Genomic DNA, 14,768 nt, shown 5'->3' on the forward strand with positions numbered 1-14,768 from the left:
CTCTCTCTCTCTCTCTCTCTCTCTCTCTCTCTCTCTCTCTCTCTCTCTCTCTCTCTCTCTCTCTCTCTCTCTCTCTCTCTCTCTCTCTCTCCCTCTGTCCAGCACAGAAGAAACGGTGTCAACTGTTTGTTCTATTTGTCCAGGCAAACACTGGCCTTTTTATGAGCTTGGCAGTCAGTTTCTAAATTTATCAAGTCAATTTTATTTCATTTCAATAGCTCCAGTTAGTGAAATTATTCCAAAGTTCTTTAAGACAAGGAAAATGTCATACACTGCTGTCCAATAAATCATTGATCAAAAATCCACCTTCGGGCAGTTACAGACATAAAGGAAGGCACAACAATTTTATACTTGAAGAATAATGTAGAACGAAATAAAAGAAGAAAAATAGTCATAAACTTCTTTTAATTTAAATAAAAATAAAGACTACCTCAGCAACTATCTTCTTTTTATAACAGTTAATCTATTAGTGATCGAGAAAGGTAGAAAGAATCATCAGTCTAAATGAGTACTTCCCACTCTCCTTAATGGTAACATTGCCCAGGAAAACAGATCATCTTAAACATTGTATCTCAAAAGTCCTGCACACACACACACACACACACACATATGCATCTATGCATATTTACATGTATAGGTATAATATGTATGTGTTTCTGCATCTATATGTATGTATGCATATTTTATCAAAGATAGTAGTTGTCCCTGGGTACACATGCATGGCCAAGCTTCTTTAAGTAGAAAGGGTTAGTGGGGATTCTTTCAAAATCCTTCTTTATCTTCCCTTTTTTTATTTTAAATTGGCTAATACTCAGCTAATGACCCCTGCTGCCTGGGGTTACTGAAAATGACTTTGTAAAAGGGCTAACAGGTACATATAGCATATTTTTATAGCATACATTTTTCAAGATGTAAAGCTAAGAAGGCATTCCATTCTATTTTAAGCCATTTTCTTGACTATAAATAAAGCCTAATTAATAGTTTAAGAACTTTAGATTTATAAGATATATGTAAGCAGAAATTAAAAAGAATACCCATCACCTTTGTGTTGGTACTATTTTTTAAAAATTTAATTTCTTACTCATTCTTCTTACAATGCCCTGCAGTTAGACTCACTGGATTATAGATCATATCACACCTCCCAGTGGGCACATGGGTTCTTGCTTGCCCTGAGGGAAGAACTGATTACCAATAAGTAAAGGAGGCCAGGCAGGAGGGAGGGAAAGAAGACATATAACAATAGGAACTATTTATACAAAACTTTAAGATGTGTAAGTCCTTTGAAAGGCTTGCCTCCTTAAGGGACACAAAGTACAAGACTCAAAGTTCTACACCCATGGGGTGTAGTTCTACACCAAGTTACAAATCAGTCACTTATGCAGTCATCATTCACTATTCAATCATCAGAAAATACACAAGCCCTCCACCTGTAGGTCACTAGTAAATTGCAATTTCTCAGTCAGCACACAGTATCCAAGTAAAGTCTTCTTTCAGCTTGACTCAGTGTGGTCTCTCAGATTCCCTGGATCCCCTTCCATGGTTCCAGGTCCTACCTGGATTCACCAAACTGTCACCTGGGTTAAAAGGCAGACAGCCCCCAGGTCTTTATCCAGCTCTCTGAGCACTTGCTGTTTCATGCTGAAGCTCACAGTGTCCAGTCCACCTTAAATCCTTGACAGTCTCTGTTCCTGGGAAATTAAGGCTTAACAAAGCCACAAATAGGTCCATACAAAGTATCTACATCACAGTCAGTTTTCCTCAGTCTGCTGCAGCTCCAGGTGGCCCTTGGACATCTTCATCAGCTCCCAGAAGCTCCAGCTGGCCATCAGACTCAGCATCTCCTCAGCAGAAGCTCCAACTGCTTCCCAGAAGCAAAATCACTTCACCTAGGTTCCCAAAATCAAAATCATTCTCTCCAGCCTGGGGGGCCTTTCCTCTTCAGCCTCCCAGGCTGCAGCAGCTTCTGCCTCCACAAAGCTTGCTCCAGATCCAAAAGATCTGTCTGACCCAACAGGGGCTTCCCCTTATATACACAGATATTAGCTCCTTCCTGTTTCATACAACCCCTTCCTCTTATGTCAGCAACAGGGACTCATACCTTCTGTTTCTTCAACAGAGGTTTGATTAATTACTAGGTGCTAGGTACCTGTTAGCTTTGCCAATACAAAGGGATCAAATTACTTTACTATTACAGGAGATAGCACTTGAGATGAGCTTTATAGAAAACTAGGGAGTCTAAGAGGCAGACAGATGTGAGGAGGGAAAGTATCTAGGTAAGAGGGAAAGCCTATGAAAAGGCACAGAGATAGGGGATGGAATGCCATGAACAGAAAATAGCACATGATATAACTTGTGGGGAGGAATGGAATTTGAAACTCAAAACTAAACAGCTAATGTTAAAATTTATTTTTACATGTTATTGGAGAAAAATTAAAATATTATAAAAATCATCATCATGTCATTATTATTTTATCCTAGAATGTCCTTGGGGCTTTATTATTTTATAATCAGCAGCAGCATTATTTTCATCTATGAGCCTTTTTGTATGGGGGAAAGACAGGTGCTTTAGACTGTCACTTTGGGAGGTAGAGGAAGAATAGATGGGAAAGAGTTAGGGGGACCAAGTAAGGGGCTATCGCAACAGTCCAGGAGAGAAGTGATGAAGCCTGATTATGGTGGAAACTGTATGAGGGGAGAGATGTGAATGGATGCTATAGGTATTATAAAGGTTGACCAGCCAAGACTTGGCAGCTAATTAAGCAAAAGGCAAGAAGAGATGTTTCTGAGGTTTCAAACCTGCAAGATTAGAAGAATATTGGTGCCTTTTATAGATGTAAGGAATTGGTTTCACTTCTGATAAAATGTAGGCTCCTTGAGAGCAAGAACTGTTTAAGTTTCTTTTTTTCCTTCCAGCCCCAGGGCCTGACACAGTGTCTGGTACAGAGTCAGTAATTCAACCCCCATTTATTGATTGCTTACTTTTCAGCTTTTTGGACCAGTTCCTTCTGTTTCTGCTTTCCATAATCCTTCACTGTTTTGCTTTTTCAGTTTGCCTCTACTCTTATCAAAAATTCAACAGCACCCTCAATTGGGAAATAACTTCATACTTCAAAAGTTTTAGGATTTCACTGGCATGGCTATTCATTCCAGCAGCTTATATAGCAACACCTTCATGTTGCCATGAGTGTTTTTTTTTCACCAAAACAAAATAATATCCATCATCTAGTAAAGAACATTTTGTGGCTGAATCTCTCCACATGTGCTAGTGTTTAGGCAAGAGACACCGAATCTGTCATCACCCTTGTATTTGAAATCTTTTCTATGTGAATTTGACTTGACAGAACTTACACCTTCCTGGCATACCTTTTCACCTACCCAAGCTAACCTATGCACTACTATGAGGCATCAAACTATCTACCCATAAATATAAATAGGAGTTGGAGTGGGAAGGGGGTAGGGGGAGAAAAATGACTCATTTGAACCATAGATCTCATAGCTGAAGGACCAGTCTTTTCCTTCAGGCAAGGGTGGTATAGTAATTAACATTCTTAATAAGAAGTAAGTTTAAAATGGAGACTCAGGGAATTTGTCAAAGATCACAGAGCATGAAATGAAAGATACATAAATAATAATTGATATTCTTTTCTTGTAACAATTTTTTTTCTTATCCAAAGAGTTTTGAAAGCCTTCTTTTAAAATTACAAAATCTGACAGATGAAAGGTAGTTCAGGGGCAATCTAGTATAACTCATTCTTGAACAAGCGTTCCCTTCTGCAACATTCTCAACAAATAGTCATCCAGGTTCCCCCTTGTGACATGTGTTTTGGTGAATCTATTCCTTAGCAAGGCAGCTCATTTCACTACTCCACAGCAGTGTTAGGAAAGCTAAATCTACCTCTATGCCATATCCACCCATTTGTGTGCAGATCTCTGCTCAAGGGCCAGAGATCAAGTCTAATCTCTTTTCCTTATGACAGCCCTTCAAGTCAATTGAAGTCTGCTAGTGTGACTGACCTAAATCTCTTCTTCAGACCAAACGCCTCCAGATCTATCACCTTGCTGTGACATGTCAGGTTCTCCAAATGCCTTTCCCATCCTGGTCACGTTTTTCTATGCATTCTTCAGTTTATCCTTGACTGTCCTAAAATTTGTGCCCATAACAAAACACTGTAATCCAGATGTGGCCTAGGCAAAGTGCAGGAAAGAGAGACTTCTTGTATCTTCACTTTGTAGTTTTTTTTAATTATTTTTTAGTTTACATCATTCATTTTCACAAGATTTTGAGTTGCAAATTTTCTTCCCATTTTTGCCCAACCAGCACCCCAAAACAGTGATCCCACCGAATATCCCTTCCACCAATCTGCTCTCTCCTATACCTTCCCCTATCCCCCTCCAACTTTCCAGCAGGGCATGGTGAATCTCTAGGCCCCAGGGCCTTTTATCTTATTTCCCAGTTACATTGTAAAATAATAATAATAATAATGTATTTTTTAAACATTTGATTTTAAACCTTTGAATTCCATATTCTTCCCTACCTCCCTTGTTACCCACCTTTACAGAGAAGATAAGCAATTGAATATAGGTTGTATATGTGTAGCTATGCAAAACATTTCCATAGTGGATATATTGTGAAAGACTATATTTCTCTCCATCCCATCCTCCCCCATCCTTGTTATATTCTCTACTTTGATCCCATCCCTTTTCAAAAGTGTGTGCTTCCAACTTCCCTAACCCAAGCCAGCCCTCCCTTCCATCATCCCCCTTCTCATCCCCTTACCCCCTAATCTCCTATAGGATGAGATACTCTATTTAGTGTGTATGTCATTCCCTCCCTAACCCAAATTCATTAAGAATAAGCTTGACTCATTCCTTTTTGCCTTCCTGTTCTTCCCCTCCATTGTAACAGTTTCCATTGCCTCTTCTATATGAGATAATTTACCCCATTCTATCTCTTCCAACCTCATCTCATTATATTCCTCTATCACCTCTTAATTTCACATTTTAAGTATCATCCCTTCCTATTCAACTGGTCCTGTACACACTATGTATACCTGTACACATATAAACAAATATTCACATATGTATTCATACGCCCATATGCCCTCCTATATAGACATATATGTATGTGTAAATATATATATATATATATATATATATATACATATACACACACGTTTATATTCCTTTCAACTATTCTCATACTGAGAAAAGTTTCATAAGTTACAATTATCATTTTTTCCATGTAGGAATGTAAGTAGTTCAACTTTGATAAGTTCCTTATGATTTATTTTCCCTGTTTACCTTCTCATGCTTCTCTTGTGTCTTGTATCTGAATGTCAAATTTTCTATTCAACTCTGGTGTTTTCATCATGAATGCTTGAAAGTTCTCTATTCCATTGAATGACCATATTTTCCCCTAAAACATGATACTCCATTTTGTTGAGTAGGTGATTCTTGGTTTTAATCCCAGCTCCTTTGACCTCCAGAATATCATATTTCAAGCCCTTCGATCCCTCAGTGTAGAAGTTGCCAGTTCCTGTGTTATCCTGATTGTGTTTCCACAGTATTCAAATTGTTTCTTCCTGGCTGCTTGTAGTATTTTCTCCTTGATCTGGGAACTCTGGAACCTGGCTATAATATTCCTAAGAGTTTTCTTTTGGGGATAATTTTCAGGAGGTGATTGGTGGATTCTTTCAACCCCTATTTTGCCTTCTGATTCTAGAATATCAGGGCATTTTTCTTTGAGAATTTCTTGGATGATTTCTAGGTTCTTTTTTTGATCATGGCTTTCAGGTAGTCCAATAATTTTTAAATTCTCTCTCCTGCATCTATTTTCCAAGTCAGTGGTTTTTCCAATGAGATATTTCACACTGCCTTCTATTTTTCATTTGCTTGGATATGTTTAATAGTATCTTGATTTCTCATAAAGTCACTAGCTTCCATTTGCTCCAATCTAATTCTGAAGGGTTGATTCTCTTCAGTGAACTTTTGAGATTCTTTTTCCATCTGGCAAATTTGGCTTTTTAAGCCATTCATCACCTCATTGGCTTTTTGAATCTCTTTTGCTATTTAAGTTAGTTTATTTTTTAAGGTGCTATTTTGTTCAGTCAAGTTGTTGACTCTCATTTTATAATTTTCTTGCAGCATTCTCATTTCTCTTCCCAAATTTTCCTCCACTTCTCTTATTTGGTTTTCAAAATCCTTCTTAAGCTCCTCTATGGCCTGTAAGCATCTTATTCTTTTCTTGGAAGCTTCTGGTGCAGGAGTTCTGACTTTGCTATCTTCCTCCTGTTCCATGGTTTGATCCTTTATGTCCCCAAAAGAGGAGTTCAAAGTCAGATTACCATGCTTGCCTTGCTTCCCTAGTTTGCTCATGTTGCCGCTCAATTGCTTGATTTTTGAGCTGTTTGCCACAGTAGAACTCTGCTACCAGAAATGGGAGCTTTATCTCAAATGCTGGGGTTTTCTCAGCTGCTGGAGCTATTAGTTGAGTGCCTTCTCTGAAACCTCTCCCACTCTGGCAAACTGGTCATGCCCCCAGGACCTCTACCCTAGACCGCAATCCAGATCCAAGCAGTTTAAAGCAAGAGTGGTTACCCCTCAGACTGGTTGCTTGGTCCCGCTACAATCTGCAAGCCAGGAGCTCTGAAGCAGCCACATGGTGGCGGCTGCATGGCCTTGGAACTTTAGTGGCCTCTTTCCCTGGGGGCAAAGGCCAACTGCACTCCCAGATTTTCAGGTCCCAAAGTCCACACTGCACTGACCTGTCACTTTGTCCTTAGCATCTATGGGTTGATAATTCTGTAAACAGCCAAAGCTGCTTGTGATCTGATGTCCCTCCAGCCGGTAGCTGGTTGTGGCCACCCAGAGGTTAAAACCTCCAAGGTGCTCCAGGCTGGGCTGGACTCCCAAAGCGCCGTGCTGGCCACTTCCTACCAGCCTACGGGGCTGTCCTCAGTGGGAGGTTAGCTTCTCTGTTTCATTTTGTGGGTTCAGTAGCTCCAAAGTTTGTTCAGAGTCACCTTTTACATGAAATGGAGGAGGTGGAACCAGGAGCTCCATGGAAGTCCTGTTTCTACTCCCTTGTAACTTCACTTTGAATGTTATGTCTCTTCTTAATATATTAGCATTTTAAATTAGTTTTTTATTTGGACAACTTATATACAAGGAGTACTTGAGCTTTTTCTTCATGTTCAGAAAATTTTTGGCAGTATAGTAAAATCAATGGTATCCCTTCTCAGAAGGATGTTTTTATTTTTATTTTATTTTTTTAAATTTTATTTGATACTCAAATTCCAGAACACAAATAGAGAATAAAAAAGGAAAGAAAAACATATCATAAACTTAAATAATGAAACTTAAATACAAAGTTAGAAAGAAATAAATGCATGTCATGTGCATAGCAGAACATGAGAGTCAACTTATACACAAATCATGTAGAAGTTTTAAAAATTATATTGAGTTACATGTGTAAAGTGTTATGGTGACTTAGTGTGAATGAAAATTTTTGAATTATAGAATATTAGAGGTGAACAGGATTGTAAAAATTATCTAGTCTGGCTCTCTCATTTTACACAGGAAGAAAACAATTCATCCGAGATTAAGCTGCTTGCCCACTGACACAAAGTTACTGAAAACAGAATCCATGCCACCTAACTCATGGTCCAGTGATCTCATTATACCATGCTATCTCTCCTCTGCCTATCAGTCAAATCATAAAACATTAGGCCTTGCTTAATAGTTCTCTTGGTCAAGGCATTGTCACCTCACACATAACCAACCTGTTTCCAATATTTTCAAAAAAATCATAGATTTTTAAAGCTAAAAGAGTCTTCAATTCATAAATCCATACTGTAGAACACATGAGAGATGATTAGAGGCTGTTAGGTGGTGCAGTAGATAAATCTCTGGGACTGGAGTCAGGAAGAGGAGGAGTTAGTCAAATCCTGCCTCAGACACATACAAGCTGGGTGGCTTCTGGAGAAGTCACTTAGCTTCAGTTTTCCCATCAACAAAATAAGTATGATAATTCCACCTACTTCACAGGATTATTACAAGGATTAAGATGAAATAACATCTAAACCTTAATGCATTACACAAATTGTTATTGTTTAGTCGTTTAGTTATATCCAACTTTTAATGAACCCATTAGGGATTTTCTTGGAAAAGATACTGGAGTGATTTGCCTTCTCCTTCTTCAGCTCACTTTTAAAGATGAGGAAACTGAGGCAAACAGGGTTAAGTGACTAGCCCAGGATCATACAGCTAGTAAAAGTCTGAGGCCAGATTTGAACTCAGGAAGATGAGTTTTCCTGACTTCAGGCCTGGTACTCTGTCCATTGAACTACTTGGCAACCCATTATATAAATACTAATCATTATAATTATAATCATATAGCCATGACTTCAAGAAAAATCAATTCGCTATGTCCCAAAGGAATTAATTCCTTTGAGGAAGTGGAGGCAGGAGGAATGGAGAGGAGGTTTATTTGTTTCCCCATCTGAACTTGTGTCTTTAATGGAGGCAGGAACTTGATGCACGAAGGTTATTGTTGTTCAGTCATTTTTCAATGATGTCTGACTGTGACTTCATTTGGGGTTTTCTTGGCAAAGATAATAAAGTGCTTTGACATTTCCTTCTCCAGCTCATTTTGCAGCTGAGGAAACTGAAGCAACCCGGATTAAGTGACTTGCCCAGGGTCTCACAGTTAATAAGTATCTGAAGCCAGATTTGAACTTGCAAAAATGAATCTTCCTGACTCCAAGTCCAGCACTCTATCCACTGGACCACCTAACTTCCCCAGTGTGGAGAATTCCTCCACTAATCCATCTGATAAACAAGTCTTAGGTCAGATACACTAAGAGAACTTCTTTGAGACCCTGGGAGAAGGAACTCATCCATGGTCACACAGCCAATAGGTGTGAGAGGCCTCTCAGATTTGCCTCACTCTTCTTAATGACAGACCCTCCAACACCTAAAGATTAATATCTCCCTTTAATATCCCAGTTTTCCCTTCTCTGAACTAAACACCCATTTGAGAATTACTCATATGGTGTGGCTTCCAGACTGTTCCCTAATTTGGTTGTCCTTCTCTGGGTATGCTTTAATATATCAATATACCAATAAGAGGAGGCGTTATGTATTAATTAGACATAATTTTCCAAATGTGATTTGACTGGTGAAGAACACAATGAGATTATCACTTCCCATTATCCTTCTGTTAATGCAGCTTGAGATTTCAGGGGCTTCTTCAAAGAAAAAGCCATTTCACTCTGCTGGTTCATAATACACTTATGGCCAACTACAAATTTTAAATTTTTTCTCATGTGAACTGTATCCATGCCAGTCCACATCATGCAAAGTCAGCACAGCGCCATGTTTAGACCTCTCATATCACATTACATTTTTATGATAACCATTTTGTGTATATGTAGGTATAGGTGTATCATTCCCTTCCCTACTAAGCTGCAGGGATTGTAACATCCCTAATTTATCTCCTTTAGCACCTAACACAGAGCTCTCCATAAAATACAGGACATGTTTGCTTAATTGAAATTATAATAAAATTTATTCCATTAGCATTTTTATACTTTTGTCAGTTTGGATAGTTTTAATTATTTTTTATGGAAATTGCTTTTAGCACTTGCAATTGTTGCTCCCCCACCCAATATTCTACATTTCAGTTCTCAACTCAAATCATCCCTTCATGATCACGTCCATGACTAAAGTGGGATTGACAGTCCTAAATCAAGATGGGTTTCGGAAATGTATTCAGAATCAAGGTCTTCTCATTGTTTTTTCCCATTATTTTTTTTCTTACCTGTCTCTGTGTACAGCTCTGAATCTCATATCTCACTTCTAGCCTCAGTGCTGACCTCACTCCTTTGCCTTGCCTCTCTGTTCTGAGCTTATTTTTAACCTCCCTGCCCCTGATTTTGGATTTCTACTGGGGTTTCCCTTAAATATCACTTAAGTCTCCTTGGTTAAAATTTTCCTAATTCATTTCCAATTCACTTCTCATTCTGACTTCTGCTATCCATACATCCCTAGATTTCTGCTGCCTATGTGGGTTCTGACTCAATGCTTTCTCTGCCACTTAAGTTCACATGTACCTGTCAAGTTACTCACTGTGCAACTATATTATATTCTGGTTTCACATGATTCTGGTTTCCCTTCTTTTTCTGTGATCCAGTCACTACCCATGGTACTCATCCTATATGGTATTCTTGTTCCTCCATTTATTTTACACTTTTCACTCGTATATATTGTAAACTAGGTGGTAACAACAATAATAATAACAATGATAGCTAACCTTTATATAGCACCTACTATGTGACAGCACTTTGTTAATTGCTATAGTAACAATAATTATCATTTATATAGCTCTTATTATGTGCCAGACACGTACTAAATGCCTCACAATTTATTATATCATTTGATCCTCACAACAACTCTGGGAAGTAGGTGCCATTATTCTCACCATTTAACAGATGAGAAAACTGAGGAAAACAGAGGTGAAGTGACCAGAATCACACGACCATTAAGTATCTGGGACCAGATTTGAATCAGATTTTCCCAATTCCATGGCCAGTGCTCTATCTACTTTGCCATCTAACTACTCCCAACAATTTTTCTGAGAGACCTGTAGAAACATTGGTTTCCATAACTGGCTTCATAGCCCACCTTTGAATGGAAAGGTGAGAAAGGAAGAGAATAAGCACTAATATGCTTCTCAGAAGCTAATATCAAGGAGCCTATCTTAAGTGGAGGAGAAAAAAGATCTTCAGCCTCCCTCTCTCAAATACCCCAGTATCAGAGGATATGTATAAAGTAAATACAAAGAGAACAGTTTTAAAAAGGCATAAATATACATACATATATGTATAAAAATGTGTACGTGCACACATGCATACATACACCATTAATAAATGCAGAAAGTACTTATGAATGTGCTGGGTTCTCAGAATTATTACTTATTGTTTCTTTTCTATGTCTCTTTGTCTATTTATTTCTCTAAGGATCTACCTCTCAGGCTGAAAATTCTTGATTTTCACAACTATAATGACATATCCCAATATTAAAAAAAATAAGACTCCTCTATTCCATTTCATTAATGTTATGTATATTCAGTTGATTTTGTTCCATTTTCAGAAAATGAAAATAATTTTTGGCACTAGGATAACCTAACTCAACCAAATCAGGAAGAAAAAAAAACCAACCCAGCTTTCAACTACATCAAGTATTATTTCCCATATGTCTAGGAGTAACCAAGGGAATGTCTGCTAGTTAGCTTTCTAGATTTCCTAAAAAGAGTTTTATTCATTAAAACTTTTTTTATTATAACACTCAACTGTACAACCATTTGAAATTGTACAATTACTTCCTTAAGTTGTATATATGTAAACATTCATTTCCTTTTATTGAATTGTCATTGAGTCACTGTTTGTCTTGATTTCTTCTGAGGAGTTCCACTGCCCTGTAAGAGGAAAAAAGTTATGACTGGTCCTGAAAGTCAATGCCCACATTCCAAAGAGGAAGAGGGAAGAGAAAGCAGTTTTTCTACTACACCCTCAGTCTCATACCCAGGAATCTATAAATGTTTACATATCTTATATAAATAGATAAAAACATTTTTATAATGATTGGATACTGTATGGTCTCTTCCAGTTAAATAGTAAGTGTAAAGTCAAATATTATTATTAATTTTATAGAAGTCCTACACTAATACTTCATCAGGATGGAAAAAATACTTGCCTATGACATTATCTAGCTATATAAGCATATCTCTGAGCATCTGTTTCCTTATTGCAAAAAATAATTTTAAGATTCAAATAAAGGGTTGTGTTGTGAATCTTTTTATTTAAAACTTTTATTTATGTATTTTTAGTTTTCAACATTATTTCCACGACTTTGAGTTACAAATTTTCTCCCCATCGCTCCCCTACCCCCACCCCAAGATATCTAGCCTAGTGAATCTCCCTTCCCCAATCTGCTCTCTCTTATATCCTCCCCTGTCCACCCCTACCTTTCTAGTAGGGAAGGATAGATTTCTATATCCCAGTGCCTATATACCTTATTTCCCAGTTACATGTAAAAAATTAATTTTCCTAATACTTTAGGAAATTTTAATATTTAGCAATACTATAAATGCAGTCTGATCAGTCCATATTACAGTGGAACCATTGCTTTTAATTATCTAGATGCTATATTTTCATTAAAGAAGAGCTTTACCTTAGTGGTTATGGTGTTAACTAGTCTCAGTAAAGAGAACACTTGGGAAGTGTATGATTTAAAGTTTTTAAAAACTCCAACAACTTCAAAGTATCTTTCAAAGCAATATTCATGGTATTTTTACAGCATCTTGTGATACTTCCTGTTATGCATCTCAGCCCTAGATAGGAGAATAAGGAACTTGATACACAATCATTTGTTAAAGGTTTAGCACTTATTTTCCCCAGTGTCTGATGATTTTGATGTACTTTTAAGTTTTTTGTCAATGTTCCATGTATAATACATGGATCAAAGTGTTGTGGATGTGAAATTATGGTCAGATTTTTTGTTATTGTTTTATATTTCACTGTTTCTTTTTATAATTTCTCATGTTTGTGTGTGTGTGTGTGTGTGTGTGTGTTTGATGCCTATCACATTGTAGGTACTTAATAAAAGTGTATTGGACTGGATCGAATAAAGTCCTATCCCAGTACCTCAATGGGATATGGAGGTGATTCTGGGGTTTTAAATGCCATACCAATAGAGCACAATTTCTAGTCGGTGCTATCAAGGTGGAATGTGGCCCCAGTTATGGATAATGTCACCTGAGGGATGGTCTAGCTAACTTTAGAGGCTCTTCATCACACCATCAACTGCTATATAATTATAATTTTTGACTACAGAAACTCATTAAATTGTGTACTAAAGTAGTAAGGATTTTTAGTCTGAATCTTTTGTTGGAGGCAGTACTCAGGCAGATGAGCTCATGGATCAATTCAAGTTATCTATATTTCAGATGATGCAAATTTGGTTCTCTCATAACATTATGGAAATCATCTTGCTCAGAAAATGAGTTGGATGGAAGGAGACATCACAATGCTTAGAACATCACTTACCCCTCTTTGGATAGCCATATAGAAACAGACATTTGTTTTTCTCTCTCTGTAAACAATTTGCAAAAAGCTCAGGAACCCAAATACAGAAACTTTCATCTGCTAAGAAGTAAAACAGTGAAAAATGAAATGACTGTGGGTGTTTGACTCTGAGGAAATGTTTGGTAGATGCAGCTGTGTGAGCTTTGCTTTGAAGAACAATAGCCCCCTTTGTGGAGCCACCATAAAGCTTCTCTGTAATACTCGGTCTTTTAGATATAGATACTCTCCTGCTGCAAGAAATCTAAGAGAACTAGTTAAATACTATGGAAGTCAGTAATAGGCAGTGCCCAGGTCCATCCATAAGTAAACTATAAACAAGAGACTAGAGGGCAATTCGGTCTTCAAGTGTAGGATAACTGGTATAGTAGTATAACTGGTGTAGGACATGTTATAAAGCTGTGGGGAATGGATCTGTTCTAGTGACTCCAATTTTTTCATTAAATGATTTTATACCAGACTGTGAGTGGATGACTAATACAGTGGGTTCTAATAATTTTAAATCATCACAACTCATGAAATTTGTTATGTGGGAAGGATGTCCTTGTTTCTGTCAATCACAGAGATGCATACACTTGTGGCAGAATTTAGGACCACCAAATCTTTTAGTTTATCTAATTCTACTCCTAATATGTATAATTCAATCTTTAAGACAGCTTACTATTAAACAAAATATTGTATAACTGTTTTTAAAAAAACTATTGTATTCTAAGTATGTTTTAAAATGTTCAAAAGAGAGAGGAAAGATAAAACAAATTAATCTCGTGTCTGTGGCCAGGCTGCATGGGTCAGTGGAGAAATCAATAGATTGAATTTAGAAAATATGAGTTCAAATCCCTTTTATACCATGAATGACCTTAGGCAAGTCACTTCAACTCTCTTGCCCTCAATTGCCTCATCCATAAAATGAGTTGGACTAAGTGAATTCTAACTCTACGTCCTATGAACTACAAATTGTTGTGTTTTTTAAGTACTATATGAAAGATACTATATTAAATGTTTTTGAAAGTTCAAGGAGATTTAAGATATAGTTCCTGCTCATCAGTAGCTTGAAATCTAGTTATAGGTGAAAGAACATGGGTATAGTTCAAGAAAGCTCTGAGAATCCCTGACCTGATTCTAACTCTCACAGATGAACCTTTGGTCCTAGAGCAATATCGTAACTACCCTTCAGGGTGTTTTCAGTAACCTCAGGGGATTAGAGGTACAATACTATCAGCTTGAGGCCTTACAAGTGTGCTTCTCCACCTACCCCAAGATTATCAGTTGCGAACCAATTCAGTCAGCTCTCCTTAAGTAGTTTTTTAAAAAGGGATATTTTTGTGAAGGTAGCATAATTAGAAATAATTGGTACAAAACCTTCCTCTAAACATATGTATCACTCACAAGTACTCAAGGGAAATTGGGCTCCAGTGAGGAAAGAACAAAAATTTCCTGGTTGTTGAACATTATTGTCTCTTATTAGTGGTGTGCTAAAGAATTTCCCCTTAAACAATGTGACTCTATTTCCAATTTTGTCCTTGACTTTTAATGCAAACACTACCACCAGATTATCTGGGGCACAATTGAGGGTTCTGATGGGAACATGGAAATTCAACACCCTTTGGACCCTTTGAAGATGAATAG

The sequence above is a fragment of the Petaurus breviceps genome, unplaced genomic scaffold (genome assembly GCF_028583685.1).
Source record: "Petaurus breviceps papuanus isolate PSGF00001 unplaced genomic scaffold, PetGlider_PUasm1.0 126, whole genome shotgun sequence".
Lineage (NCBI taxonomy): Eukaryota > Metazoa > Chordata > Mammalia > Diprotodontia > Petauridae > Petaurus > Petaurus breviceps.